The sequence below is a fragment of the Typopeltis vanoorti genome, chromosome 18, assembly GCF_054136105.1.
Source record: "Typopeltis vanoorti isolate ZY-2024b chromosome 18, IOZ_Tvanoo_1.0, whole genome shotgun sequence".
In the NCBI taxonomy this organism is placed as follows: domain Eukaryota; kingdom Metazoa; phylum Arthropoda; class Arachnida; order Uropygi; family Thelyphonidae; genus Typopeltis; species Typopeltis vanoorti.
In genome coordinates, this window is record NC_143566.1 from 73887659 (window position 1) to 73904607 (window position 16949).

The following is a 16949-nucleotide window of genomic DNA, read 5'->3' on the forward strand; positions in this document are numbered from 1 at the left end:
AATCAGCAAAAAGATTCCTTTGAGTCAAATGATAATCCAGTCAAAAGCAACAAGTCTATATGACAAAATAAAAGAAAATGAAAACGTAAATGAAGGAGGTACAATCAGTGAAAAGTTTATAGCAAGTCGCGGGTCGTTCTACAATTTCAAAAAGCGTATGACTCCATAACGTAAGAATCCAAAGTGAAAGCGCAAGTGCTGGCACTAAAACTGCAGAATTATTTCCCAATGAATTGAAGGAGCTTATTGAGAAGGAAGGCTACACAGATGATCAAATTTTTAACGCTGACGAGACTGGCTTGTTCTGGAAAAGAATGCCATCGCGCACATTTCTAGCAGAGAAGGAAAAAACACAAGCTGGGTATAAAGTGTCAAAAGACCGATTGACACTTTTACTAGGAGGTAATGCATCATGTGATTTTAAATTGAAGCCGCTGTTAGTGTACAGAGCGGAAAACCCAAGAGCTCTTAATGGCTTTACAAAGAATAATTTACCTGTACATTAGCTTTCGAATAAAAAAGCGTGGGTGACTCGTTCAATTTTCGAAGACTGGTTTAAACTTGTTTTTGCCCTGAAGTTAAAAACTATTGTAAAATGAATTCCTTTTAAAAATTTTCTTTTATTAGACAATGCGCCAGGCCATCCAACTCTACTGACTGACTTAGATGAAAATGTCAAGATTAATTTTTTCCCTCCAAACACAACATCAATTCTGCAGCCGGTGGATCAAGGCGTTATCTCCACTTTCAAGGCTTACTATTTAAGACGAACTTTTGCTCAAGCTATTAAAGCTGCACCAGAAGAAGATTCTTGGACTTTGAGTGAATTTTGGAAGAAATTTAACATAAGAGATGCCATTCAAAATATTTATGAATCTTGGCAAGAGGTGACTCAAAGCAACATGAGAGACATATGGCACAATATCTTGCCGCATTGTTCGAAGGACTTTGTTGCCTTTGCAACACAGAAATCTCAACAGAAATTATGCAGAAGGGCAAAGATCTTGGTTTGACAAGTTTAGATTGTAACAATGTGAACGAATGTATTGATTCCCATTCAAATGATCTGGATGATGAAACTCTTTTGGAGTTGGAACAACAACGAGCCTATGAAGCAGAAGAAGACGAAGATGACTCCACTAATGTCATAGTTGAAGAATTTTCCTTTGCTGACCTTTCAACTTTTGTGAGAAAAATCGACGAAGCTTCCGACTTTCTCATAACTGCCGACCCGAATTTGGAAAGAAGCATCAAAGTGAGACAAAGTCTCAATAATGCCATCAAATGCTACAGAGATTTAGTACTTGAAGAGACAAAGAAGACAAGGATGGTTCAACGAACACTAAAAGACCACTTTAGTAAAAAGTAAATTACTGTATGCTAAAATTGAAGCACCATTTGTTTTGTTTTCTACAACTTTTTTATCAGATTAAAAGGATTTTATTTGTTATTCATTTAATAAAAATAATACTTTTTTCATTTTTAAAGATTTTTATTATCCTAAATTTTTGTAATAAATATATATATATATATATATATATATATATATAATATATATAATACATTACAATTGTGAATAACAGATACTTGCGAGTTAATAATATTTTTAAATAATAAAAATAATAATTTTTTTTAATAAATAATATTTTTGTTCATTGCTAATATTTACACATATATATACAATAGTTATGTTGAGTATAATTTTACAAAATTTTTCTGCATTGGATTTCAGTTAAGAATTTTAATAACACTCTTGCTTCTGTATTGTGCATTTACAACGCTTGTTCTAATATTATCAGTGATGATTATACAGAAATTTTTTGAGTCAATAACTAATATAATAATAATAGTTTAGGAGGCATTTCTGATTTCTTCCTCGAATCTTTGCAGAGTTTATCTGAGTTTGGTGGTTATGTTTCTGCACTGGTCGCAAGCCAGGTGTTGATTTTGCTGTTTGTTGGTAAGTGCTTGGAAGGCTTCAACTGCTATTACACAGTTTAACTTTTTTTTTTGCAAGTATAGTTGGATTTGGACATGGTGTGTTTGTTTGTGTCCTTGTAGTGGTGTTTTTTGAGAGGGGTTTGTCATAGGTTTTTTATTTGTGTGTGTGTGTGTGTTGAGAGGGGGAGAGAGAGAGAGAGAGATAGGAATTTCTGTAATTTTCATTCTCGCTATAATATTTATACAATGCCTGTTTCAGCTCTCTGTATGTTCCTCGGTTTCTGTTGTCGAACGGCAGTTTGTTTATCATGTCAGGTACGTAGAAGTTTCGAGTGGCTTTGCTACTATGATTGTTGTACTTATATGTTATGTAGTTTGTTGACTGTGGTCTTGCTATTTGATATGTTGTTCTGGTTACTCTATAGGTTGTGCTGTAGAAATGTTTTAACGTGACTGTGTAGTGGCATAAATGTTTCGCCTTAAATATTTTATGTTGTGTCCGTGCTGCCTGAATAAGTGTGGGTTGTTCCCAGAGTATCAGTTTTACCAATTTATCTTGCAACCGTTGTAACCTATTAAGTCTGTGGTCTACGCAGAATGCACATAATGTGATTGCGTATCTTAAAATGTTTTTACATAATGCTTTATAGATTAGTATTTTATGTGGGTTGGGGCAATGTCTTTTAATCCGTATAGTTTGCTTGCTATTATCCTAAGCTTGGTATATAGGTAATTTGTATGTCTATTCCAACTTTGATCAGATCGAAGTGAATTCCGAGATTGCGTGTTGTTTTCACCTGTGTGATGGTTGTGATTTTAGGTTCTACGCTTTGTCTATTGGAGGATGAATGTTGGACAGTGAGATATTTAGTTTCTGTGGGCAGAGTTTGGGGGGTTTTTGAATATAATTTTCCAGGGTTTATACATATGCCGTTTTCGGTTAACCAGTTAATGATTTGATTGATGTCGTGTTGCATATTTGTTGTAAGCGATATTTGCGTTGTTGTGAATGGATACTATGGCCGTGTCGTCTGCGTACTGGAAGATTTTACTTTTTAGGGGGAGTTGGCTTATGTCGTGTGTGTATATGTTAAATAGAATGGGAGATAGGACAGCTTCTTGCTGTACTCCACATATTACCGGTACCTCTTTTCTGTACGCTGATCCTATACGTGTGATATGCTCCCTGTTTTTCATGTATGCTTTAAACCACTGGAGTAGACGACCTCCAATTCCGATATGGGTTAGTTTCGTTAACAAGGTTTTGTATGTTAGTGTGTCAAATGCTTTTGTTAGGTTAATCAATACGACTAATGTTATTCTATTTCTATCCAATGCATCGTTTATTAGGACTGTGAAATCTTACAGGAGTGATGCTGTTCCTTTATTTTTTTGAAAGCCATATTGTGATTTGGATATGATTTGAATTTTTTGACGTATGTGGAGAGTTTGCAGTGCACGATGCGCTCCATGATTTGGCTGATTACATAAAACGTGGCGATGGGTCTGTAATTACTTATAATGTATCTTTTTACATGTTTGTGTATGGGTGTGATTAATGCAGTCTTCAGTGTTTCAGGTTTGTGTCCCGTTTTGAAGATTTTGTTTAACAGTTTTTGTATAACTGTAAGTAGGTTGGTTGAGTGTCTTGATGTCTTTCGGTCTGATTCCGTCTATCCCCAGTTATTTGTTAGGGTTAATGTGTTGAATTGCAGTGATAGTTCTTCTTTTGTTACTGTCCACTAGCAACCCACATCGACTGGGTTGCTAGTGGACATGGTGGAGAATATTCGTTTGTGTGAGGAAAGGTTGTTTCTTGTAGTTTGTGGACAGAGTTCACGAAGTGCTAATTAAAGGTGTTTGCCAACTGTTTGAGGGATTTGGAGTCGCAAGAAAAGCTATGTTTTATTGTTTCTGAGGCAGTGGTTCTGTTTATATTGTCCAGCATTTCATTAATCAAGTGCCAGGTTTCCTTTATGTCGTTCTGAGCTGTTGTTAATTTGTTGCTGTAGTATTTTTTTTTTGCCGTTCTTATCTGTTGTTAGGAGATTCCGTTTTCTTTTGCATTCAGCTTTTATAGCGATATTGTTTGGCGACTTCTTAAGTTGTTTCCATAGGGCATCTTTCTATGTATGTCTGTTAATATGTTGTCTGTTATCCATGGATTCTGTCTGGGAGCGTATTTTTATTTTTGTTAATGCTTTGTTATATATTTTGTTAAATGCAAGTTTAAGATTATTATATACACCTTCAGGAAAGTCAGAAGATACTGTCTGCATCCAGTCTGTTTTTCTGATTTAGACGTTTACTATTGTTTCGTTTAGAATGCTATAATACTGTTTGGTAGTCTCAGTGAGTTTTATGGGTTCTGTGTGTGTAACACTAAGGCTGTAAAATAGTGGTCTGCCAGTTTGCATGTTATGACCGCTGCTGTGTGGCTGTTTGGGGGGGGGGGTGCATATATTTATAGGGTCAATAATAATAATAATAATAAAACTGATCTTTTGGGAACAAAGAGAAAATATCGACTTTATATACACTGCAATGTCAGAACACAAAATACAGCAAAACACTATGTCACTATGCAGCCTTGCTAAAACATTATTTCGATGCCAACTACAGGACAGTTAGAAATACATACCGTATAACGAGACCTCAGACAAGTAATTATATCACATATAAATACAATAATCTCTACGCAAAGGCCACGCGAAACCTACATCCCAGACATGATAATCAAATTACCTTTTGAATACAGAAACTTTACAAACTACAATAGCCTGAAAAGAGCTCTAAGGACATACTATGAACAAGAAACACGCACTCTAAACACCGTAGAAATTCAATGAAATACAATATATTCGTTCAGGCTGCCAGTTCATCGACGCATTAAGACATTTCAAGTTATAGTGTGTGTGTGTGTGTGCGCGTGCGTGCGTGCGTGTTCGAATTTCTCAATCAACGGCTGCAATGGAAATCAAACCTATTAAACATCAGTCTACTTCCTAACACAGCAAAAAAACCAATAAATAATAACTAATCGGCGTCATACTCAGATTAGCTTAATAAATAAATTTTGAGGATGAAAGCTGAGAAATTACATCCAGTGGCGTATCTAGAGCTGTTTCCGCCCGGGGCGGTCCCTGAGTTTCCGCCCCTCTCAATACCACCAAAAATACTACAAACAGTTAAAACGACGTATAGGGAAATAAATTAAAACACTGTGTTTATTTTGAAGTAAAACTTTAATTTCAACATTCTAAAATGCTATTTTTCTTGCTTTTCTGTTAGCAAAATCGTCGATGACATTGGCGAAGTCTATTTCATAGTAATGAAGGTAATTCTTAATCTATTTTATTTAGAAAAACTCCTCTCACAACTGGCAACACTTACAGCATTTGTGAGGAAATTTCGCGGTAGTATTACAATATTTGGAAGTGAGTTCTCGAGACTGTATTTTAGAATTAACTACTAAAGTTCAAAAAGGTTCGAAGTGCCTCCCGGGGCGGACTTCCCCCTCAGCACCCCTCTAGGTATGCCAATGATTAAATCTCATCCAAGGTCAATAAATAAAAAGGGAAAAGAAATCCAAATCCATATATCGCATTTAAGTGCTGTAGTTACAGCGCTTAAATATACTAAAAAAATTAAAATTGTAAATAAATATAACTCATTGTTCAATGAATAAATGCTGTATTATTATTATTATTATTAATACATTATACAGGGGAAAAAAATATATATATATACGAATTTCATTGTTATAAAAAAAAAGAATTAAACCTGTTGTAAATATGTACATTATGTGTTATTAATATGTAATCACAATATGTAATCATAATTTTAATAATAAAAAAAGGATTGAATTTTTTTAAAAGAAAGTTATGTAATCAAGTATATATCATATGTAATCAAATGCATGTAATGTATGCATCATATGTAAAGTAATATATGTAATGGATATATCATATGCAATAATAAAAAAAATAAATTTAAAAAATATTATTATTATCAAGTGTACTGTGAAACTGTTCATCGCTGAAGGACACGCAACTCATCATCTACAATAGCCCAGCATATACTTACACCACATAGTCCAACATCCACATCTACCATTCAGTAATGCACCATCCACACAATCCATATTTGCATCTCTTCTCTGGCCGATTTGGTAAGATACGGGATGAAAAAAAAAACCCGGGATGTATTTATTTATTGTTATTTATATATATATATTTGGAATAGAGTGGGAGAAACACTATTAATAGCATAAATGACGTTAGTTTGATGATGAGTGAATTGCTTGTAATGTACCACTTGGAAATCCACTTAATTCTTTTCGAAACAGTAGCACGAGATACAGCGATTTCATGCACATCAGATACAGGTGCTATTAACACGAGTAACGTAGCTATGAAAATGATAACATCACATTTGCACTCAATTCAATAACTTGTTGCACAATCTGAAACACCTAAATCGCGAATAGTTGAAGCTATATCAGCAGAGGGAATAGAGCAGAATATAAATCCACCGCACATAAATCACAGAAGACATACCAATGATCGCCTTTATTTTCATGGAATCATTATTAGATATAGAAAATACAGTCCCACTCTATTCGTAATGGCTTACACTAGCTTCCAATTATATATTTTCGTTTCATCATTCTCTTTCTTATTATTTGTGATGATTTCTGATGGCGTTTATCGCATCATCTGATAGAATCAGCTGATGTGACGCTTAGAGATAATTTCCTGCCATATTTATCGTAATAAATGAAGTTTTGCATATACCCATGTTCGCATATTATGTTTTCCAGTCACAGCTCTGAAAGTGATGATATATAGACGTAGAAATTTGCGACATAAAAATCTTAGCAAAGAAATATGCATACACCGGCTGACCATTAGAATTTTCTGTTCTTTTACTAGTAAGAGAGAGCGAATATTTCATACATCTGTGCACTAGTATAGCATTTCAGTTTGTCAGGACTTCGAAATGATTTTGTACATATTTTTGAATAATAGTGTTAACTGAATAAAATATAAAAAAAGGGAAAATCTTTAAGAAGAATTAAGTTTCAATAATAGAGATTGTTATTTCGCTTACTATCTTTTATACCCGAATTGAAACGCATTATTCTAAGTAATAGTTTATATTAAGGGACAAAACGGTTTTGTATAACATGATGATAAATATAATTATTTTATTAATACAATTTTTTTTTCTTCATCGATTTATTTTCGTAAGAATAAAATAAAAATAAAACCAGAAACTATTCACTGAAGAACTAAAGCGAAATTTTAAAACAAAGCTTAATCGGCTGTTCCTACCTGGTTGTCCAGTTGCGATGACGACCTGGACAAGAACACCAAGCAGTATTGTCGTCATTGTGCGGATACTGCAATACACTGGCGATCAACAGGCGTTGCTCGATTGCAACAGAAAATCTGGAATCTCTGCAGGAAACTGACGTGGCCTTAGTGTTACCTACATGTATTTATATATCCGTTATCATGTTAATTACAGTACGAACATGTGATTCTTTCTATTGCACCATCAAAAAGGAATAACCGACCCCTATCGACCAACATATGAAACATACTTGACGTAATTTCTCCATAAAAGATTATTAAGATTACAATCATGTTTCAAAGAAATGTAGCTTGAATTTTTTCAGAATAGTTGTAAGCATTGTGGGGAATTTTTTCTTGACTATTATGTATAAGACTATTACACTTTTTTTATATATAATATTTGTCAAGTAGCTTTATTTTATCCTCCTACATGTTTCGCCAATTTTTCTATCAGCATCTTCAGGGAATACAAACTAGTAAGCTAAATGAAGGTAACAGACTAGGTTATAACTGATGGTTCTAATTCATACAAAAAATTAGTATTATGCGTGACAATGCGCGTGTCTAAGGAACGGGATTTATTCGTTATGGCTCATGATGTAATTGTCATGAAAGTTCATTTCTTTGATGATTAATGATCTGATTAAAGCTTTCCAAATGTCTGATAAGGTTAGACCTTGATTCTTATTTAGGTTTTCAGTTTTACGGGCGACTGTAGCTGCTTCCTTGAAGGTTCTTGAATGGTAGTTATCTTCTATATAGGGCAAAGGCTCTTATCCCACTCATTGTGATGGTTAGTAGAGGCAAAGTGGCAAGAAAGGCCTGAAATGTCTTGTCTGTTGTTTCTGACATATCCTATGTGTTCTTTCTTTCTTTCTTTCTCGTTTCAAAGCTTCTAATGGTCTGAACTACGTAACTAATGCCACATGAGCAAGGTATATTATATATATTCCAGAGTACTTGTAGAATGGATGAGGATCTTTCGGTGATCTTAAAAATTTCCGAATAGTGTTGATTGGCTTGAATGCTACTCTGATATTATGCGGTTTTAGAAGGTTAGCCAATTTTTTGGAAATGCTGCTGACAAATTTCCTTCTTGCCACTTTGCCTCTTCTAACCATCACATTGAGTGAGATAAGAGCCTTATGCCCTATATAGAAGATAACTACCATTCAAGAACCTTTAAGGAAGCAGCTACAGTCGCCCATAAAACTGAAAATCTAAAAAAGAATCAAGATCTAACCTTACCAGAAATCTGGAAAGCTTTAATCAGATCATTAAACATCAAAGAAATGACCTTTTATGACAATTACATCATGAGCCATAACGAATAAATCACGTTCGCGAGACACGCGCAATACTAATTTTTTGTATGAATTAGAACCATCAGTTATAACCTAGTCTGTTACCTTCATACAGACTAGCTTACTAGTTTGTATTCCCTGAAGATGCCGATAAAAAAATTGGCAAAATATGTAGGACGATAAAATAAAACTACTTGACAAACATTATATATACAAAAAGTGTAATAGTCTTAGTTGTAAGCATTGTCGCATGAATATCTTGTGTGTGTGTGTGTGTGTGTGTTCAGCCCACTTATCCTGATTTTTGAAGAAAAGCGCAAAATTTTCTTTCACTAATTTTTACATCTTCATAGAGAATACGCGTCTCAAAGAAGTTCCAAACTGCTCTTTCTATTCTATATTCCACATAAAATTGGGAGTATCATCCACAACAGACTGAATGTGGTGGAAAAGATATATTTAACAATTTAGCTTCCTTAAAATGTATCCAAACTCTTCTTTGGTTTATTATGCATTATTTAAAAGAGGATAATTAGTTGATTTTCTCACTCTAACTATTGTCAATCAAATATCCATAATATGAATAATTCAACGAGGATTTACAAAGGAGATTGCAAGAGAAATGTATGCAGGTATCACCTGCATGTCTTCCATGTGATAGTATAGTTATTTTCAGCGGAGAGCTTTTGAAACCACACTGCTCTGTTAGAAAATTTCATTCTCCCACCTCTACATTTTCCTGCATACAAAGGCACATAATTTCAACAAAGGTAAAATAACTAACTCAATCCTACCAATGCAAAAGTTTATTTTTTATTTTTTGGATGTGAACCTACCGTAAAACCAGAATGGATAACTTATTGGAAAATATTATTGATAAAATCGAAAAAAAAGAAGACATATATGTAAAAAAAAATGGAAAGACATATTTTAATTTTATACTTTTTTGCTATTTTTTTCCCCTGAACATATCTTTAGTAATCAGGGAAAAAAACATCTTTTGGGAAAATGATGATTTTACTTTTATTAAATGCCAATCGAATTTATTACCTGTTGTGAACCGCAACGTATTAATAATAAATCATAAGAATAATAATAGTTGTAATCAAATTATTATTTGAGTAACGAATTCTTTCACTCAAATTATTATTTGAGTAAAAGAATGATTGTAGCTATATGATATACGACCAAACTATCGGAACATTTGTGAGTGTGATGTGATTTATATAGTCTATTAATAAATAATTAATACGCAGTTACAATAAATAAATAAATTTTAGTAAACATAATGGTTTCTTAATAATAAATCTGGTGATTGGAACTAAACTTGTTGAAGCACTTTCTGAAAAACGTTTGGTAAAACCAATGCACGAGCCTACAGCTAAAATATTTAGAAAGGTTGTATGTTGAGTAACAGTGCGATCCTCTTTTAGATACTAATCATAAAATATCGACAAACCACTTCAGCACTCCAATAAATATGCAGGGGGGGGGATAATGCACACCAGGCCAGGAAATGTATTCTCTACGTAAACATATTCAATAAACCTCCTTGACCATGCTTGGATTTAAAATGTAGCCTGGCAGTTAATTTCAGCAAGCTCGGAAGACAGAATTTCTCTTAGAAATAAAGAGGTGCGCAGCAGCTTGTGTTTTTGTAATCATCTTAAACAAAAAATCTGATTTGAGGATCACATCAAAGGCAAATGAACAAGCGGGGATACATATAAAAATGGGTAACTTTTGTGTATACTAAAAAATGGATTCTATTTATGAATTGTCGTCAAAAAGAAAATATGAGTGATGATCTTTTCGCAGTGGTAAGAGATTCGACTTTATGCCGAATATTTGGGGGCTGGAAATAACTTACGCCAATTTTTTTTTTATTATGATATTTATTTATTTTTTTTAATTAGAAAACAGAACGGAAGGAGGAGATCGAAATCGGCTATATTCAATTCATTTCAATATATAAATAAATAAGCATTTTGAAGCACTTGTGATACTTGGTATATCAGTGGAACTAAATAACTGTATATGCTCACTGAAAGTCATTTTTTAGCTATTTTTCTGCGAGTATCCGACTAACAAGGTGCTGAGTAGTTGGTCTTATATAATTAATATATTATATATTATTTAATATTACATATCAATATTATTATGTATAATAATATTATATATATCATATATTATTATTATTATTATTATTATTATTATTATTATTATTATTATTATTATTATTATTATTATTATTATTATTATTATTATTATTATTATTATTATTATTATATAGGCATGTGCCTTCCTTGGCGCTAGCACGCCCGAAGAGAGAACGTTTTAGTCGCCGTGTAGAACCTTTGCTAAGCCTTTTTTTCGACCGGTTCTCGAGTTAGTTGATCACTGGCACCTGCAAGCTGATTTATTTTCTCCCAGAAACTCGGTTTTTTCGTCCTGTGAAGTGACGAAAATAAATCGACAGTCGAACCCACACTAACTTCAGACAGTAAATATAGTGTTACGATTAGGGACCATGAGATGGCGACATTTGTCAGTCGCCTCTCTTTGCAGGACGCCATGTAGAATTAGTGATAATCGTGGGCCAGCTGGCTGTCACTGATTGGCTACCAGTGGAGATTGAACTACTAACTCGGTCTCCGAAAGTTAGCTGGGGTTTAAACGGCTTCGGCTACTCCCTAGTTACCAAGTTAGCACAGTGATTAACAAGAATGAGTAAGCTGCCATCTACCGGCAACAAAGAAGCATAATGTAACATGCTTTACGCTTTCTCTCAAGTTCTGTTTTAATCTTGGTTCAAAAAAATATATAAACATTTCTTTCTTTTAACCGGATAACCATTCTAGTATAATTTACGATATTAAGAACCATTTTGAAGAACTGCTATTTTGATAATAGCAAATCTATCTAATGAAATGCGTTTCAACTTAAGTTCCGCAATGCATGAACGGCCGATACAATAGATCATAAATTATACCTCACTTCGTGTTCTGATTTCGTAAAAGCAGATGAATGTCAAGTTCATTTCTGTCCTTAGATGCAGCTTCCACGTATACAATAGCGCATACATTACATCCCAGTTCGTGTTCTCATTTTGTAACGGCAGATGAATGCTAAATGCATTCATTTCTGCCCTTGATGATATCCTTCACGTGTAATGTCGAGTGGCGAAATTATATCAGTACAATACAACTGACAGGTGTTGTTGCTGCAGATATTTACTTGTATATTTGTTAATACTTCACTTCAAGTACTTCACTATTTGGTAATACTTCACTTCAAGCATTCTAAATATTATTTTATTGCTTTATCGAAAGAAGTTTGAACAGTGTCATTAATTACAAATATTCAAGACGTTCTATACCAAAATATGAATGAACTATTACTATCTTTTCTGTTTATTACTTAAAAAATCGAACTGTAACATTCAGACTGTATAAGTGTTCTGCAGATTAAAATGTATGTACGCTGTTAGTGTGTTATTATTAAGAGAGACCACCAGGGAGTCAAGGATTCGTGGAGGGAGACCACACACACACACACACACACACACACACACACACCATCTACAATATTTATTCTTGAATTCATTCACACTGCTTGCACTCACAACATCGCATGACAAACCATATCATGCACCACTCTATGAGAGAAAAATTTTCATCACCCCCCCCCCCTCTTAGCGGTATCTATTCTCATCTTCCAAGGATGTCCTCTTGTCCTTTCGCCACCATCCATAAATTGAAAAATTCCATCAACTGAAATTCTGTGTGACCCGTGACCCTTTCAGAAATTTGTAAGTCTCAATCATATCACCCCTATTTCTCCTGTTAGGAAGTGGCTTGAGCCTACAAATGAGTCTACGGTCTGCTTCCTAATCAGTATTCCATGATCGTGATATAATTTTTAACATTCTCTTTCCTTTGCACTCTCTCTCTCTCTCTCTCTCTCTCTCTCTCTCTCTCTCTCTCTCTCTCTCTCTCTCTCTCTCTCTCTCTCTCTCTCCCCACTATATTAGAATCACAACGAAATCCAGGAGACCAGACCTGTCGGTAATATTCGAAGTGAGGTTTTAACAAAGCCTTGTAAATAGGCAAAATGACACCGTTATCGTTACATGTAAAAGTTCCTTTTATACGGGCAATTATACTTTGAGTTGTATTTGCAATCTTTGATACATATCCACTGAACTTCAATTTCGTATCCATTAACACTCCAACATCCCTAGATGCATGGGTTTTTTCTAGCATAGTCCCACCAATATAACACGACAATGGATATCTAATAAAGCTAACATGCATGACTTTACATTTCCTGACATTGAACTGACATCCATTTTCCCATGCCCACAATTCCAGCCTATTCAAATCATTCTGCAAGTACTGCAGATCAGCAGCATTCCTGATTAACTTACCTATCTTAGCGTCATCAACAAATAGCTGTATGTCGCTTGTCAAATCCTTCCTAATATCATTAATATATATATATATATATATATATATATATATATATATATATATATATATATATATATATATATATATATATATATATATATATAATTTGCTGATCTAACAGTCAATCAATATTGTTTAGTTATTGTAAAACTCTATCATCTCCTCCTCATACAAATCAGTTTCTTCGTCCAGTGAAGAGATGACTGTGAGCTCAATGTTTTATACATGAGGTTGATAGCGTTTAGCAATTTTCTATTATTACAACATACACTGGTTTCAGTGTCTTTGCCCTTTAATTAGTTTAAAAATCATAGATCATTCCTATTATCCACTGCGTATTAGGCTCAATGGCCTGTCAAAACAAAGTAATTTGGTTTGTTCGACACCTGATTAACGCTGTCTGCATGTTGTTCAACAGAAGTGATCTTTGGCCAGTTTACATGTGTAATAAATCTATATTAATAGGTTAAAAGACTATGAACAAAAATACAACCACAACGTTTTCATGCTAATTATGTATAGAGATTGTTTATGTTGTTCATAGTCTTTTAACCCTCAATGTTTAGTGTTTTTTCTTTCTTTTATAATGTCACCTGATAGTGAGAGAGGAGGAGAAAGATAGAGTGGATAGTAGTAGATAGTTAAAAGAGGCCTCAGTCGATCTACTTGGCCTGACTTACAGGGTGTTCGGGATAAATTTGACAGTTTCGTAAGGAAAAAGAAAATCTTCTTTGTATCTATTAAATTTAATGAATTGACAAAAAAACATTACAGGCAGAATTAATTACAATACTATCAACAAGATTTACTCAAAATAACCACCATTAGCATCGATCACAGCTTCAATTCTGCTTCGGAACCTCGAACAAGCTGATGCTACAGTCTCCCTGGGAAGGGCCGCAAAAACTGTTTTAATTTTATCCATTAACTGGGCTTTTGTATTACTGGAAGTGCGATTGGTGTCTTTTTCAACTGCGCCTCATACAAAATAATCCATGGGGTTAAGGTCTGGGGAGTTTGGAGGCCAAACATTTGGACTGGTGAAGTCGTAGAAATTTTCAGACAACCATTTTTGACTTTTCCCAGAGGTGTGGCAAGGGGCCGAATCCTGCTGCCATACATACGGCCTACCATTGGCTACCCTTGTTATCCAGGGCTTGACTACAGTTAGCAACTCCACGAACAAAGCCCGAATTCCAATGCCAGGGTTCTTCAACACCTGTTCCTGCAGATTTGCGAGGAATTCTGCTGTACGAACGCAATCAGATCGTCTGCTAGGGATCTTTCTTCTTGCTACATCCTCGTAGTCACCATTGCAAGTCTCTAGTTCATGCCTGATTGTTTTTACTGTATTCAGGGAGCATTGGGCAGCAGTCGTAATATCCTTATTTTGATGGCGGGCACGAATCATCATGATACAAGTTATTCTCTTCCATGATTCAGGTGGGTTCCAGCTATCCATCCTTTCTGACATCTTGTATATGAATGAAGAAGGGTCCAAACTTTTAAATGAAGAGAAGTGTGTGTTAATACATGTAACTTACGGAAAAATATAATTAATTATAAATATGTCAAATTTATCCCGAACACCCTGTATATATTTTTTAATTCGATCCTTCGCTGATTTTCTCGAGTACCTTTTCTTCAAATAGTTTTGCAACATTTTCTAGAAATTTAACAAATAATGTCGCCTCTTCATCCGTTAGATTTAATAGTTTCTGCATATCGATTGGTTTCCAATGCAGTCTGTGGTAAATATGGTCTCCCCATTTTATCGATATCCGATTGTTATTCATCTCGTCCGCATATTGTATTTTAGGATATCCCAATTCCGTTAGTACCGTAATCACTTTTTCCAATAACTCGGGACTCGTAATATATGTCGCATTGATGGCTGGTTTGAGATCCCAACTGAACAGTATGTTTTCTTCAGATCTTTCGACGGCTGTTTCGTTTTCCTGCTCGTCCTCAGAACTTGACGTTTCTGTTGGACTATCGGTGTTCGGCTTGGTTCTTTTATTTTCTTCTTCTTCTGGTGTGATCGGTCTTTTCGTTGTATTGGTACTGGTTTCCATTTCCTCTGATTCTGTGCTGTTAATGTTGCCTTCTGTTTCAATGGTGTGCGATGCCTGGGCGTTCCGTTTCTTTTTCTTCTTAGTTTTGCCTTCTGCGTTTTTCCCTCTTATTGCCTGATTTTCTGTCTCGTAGTGGTTACAATAGTTGGGGGATGGAGGACTGGAAAATCTCCTGAGTAAAGTGCTTTTGGTTCGTTTAAAGTTTGGCCGATATTTTGAGAGTCCTCTATTGTGAGTTCCGGACTGATTACTGGAATGGCTACTGCCGCAGGTGTTATGGCACCTCATGCTCTTTCAGTAAGCGTCCTATTAGGGCAAACATCAACTTTGTGAGTTTCGTCTCCGCATTTCCGGCAAGATGCTTCGCATTGCGCTAAGGCATGTCCTGTCAGCATGCAGTTCCTGTACTTATTTGTGGGGCAGCCAGTGCCCACTCAGGTGATCCGCACTTAAAGCATAGTCGCTTTACGCCAGGGTAGCTAACCATTACCCTGGCCGATCCTATCTTGACGTAATTCGGAATTTCTGCCTTCATCATGACAGAAAAGGTGATTTCTCCTGACTTCCATTGAGGGAAGTCAGCGTCCGTGCCAAATTTTATGTCACGCACTGCTACCCATTCCGAGAATATTTTAGGTATGATGTCAGTGTCTTCTTACTTCCCACTACAAAAGGGTGAAAAATGTTTCCCTGGCACTCGACTCCGGTCAGTAATTTTTCTATAGTTGCAGCGTTTGTGCAGACAACTTGAAAACCTTCCCCCCCCTTAAGGGGTAGTAAAACCAGAAATACTGTCTGCCCCGACGCAGTCAATTATAGTCTGCGCGAACGTCCTCTTCTGAATATCAGTATCTATTTCGAACCCGAGGGTTCTTACCCTCGGTAAAGACGAAGACATTACTTAAAGAAAGAAGGAAGAAGATTTTCCAGGGATAGCCTAAAGAATCCACAAAAAGGAAAAAAACCAAAACAAAGGGATCTTATAGTTCGCCCACCGTTTGTAGGTCCCTGCTTCGCGTCTTTCCAAGAATAGTCGATTCATGCTGAAGGGGAGAAAGAAATGAAGGACGTCCGAATTGGTGGCCAACACGCGAAATCACGTGCTTTATAGGTAAAATTTTCAAACTGTTATACAAGCAACAGAGTTAATTACAATAATCATAAAAGAGAAGTTAATTTTTCGACCGGTAATAATAAACAACTCATCCCACAATACGGACTGATTACCCTATTATGGGAATGGATTCTCCTTTTTCTGAGATGCGCAGAAGTGTCGAAGGATCTCTATTCGGTGGGCGAACTATACCAAGGCAGCAGAACTGGAATAGGAGCTCTCTCTCTCGGGATCTGGTAACTGGCAACTGGAATTCAAGGCTGGGATACTTTCACTGCAGAGCTGGAACATGTAGCCAGAGGCCCAGAAGCGGGGAGACGAGGGGAGGAATTCAGAGTAGTAGGTAAGGTAAGGTAAGGTAAGGTAAAGGTAAAGATTGAGACAGGTGATCAGAAATTTTAGGTAAATAGGTAAGGTAAGGTAAAGGTTAAGGTGAAGATTGAGACAGGATCACAAAGTATAGTGATTCTGAATATTCTACAGCAAACTGCAGACTAGTCTTAATCATCATGAACACTCCGTACGATGAACTAGACTTTAAGCAGCTATTTGCAATTTTCCGACATGTAGGAAACCTGCTACATACAAAACGGCCGGGTAAAGTAGAGATCCATCAAATCGCGGAAGTCGAATCTGAGGACTATCAACCTTCAGAACCTCTTCCCACCACTTCTCAAGATGAG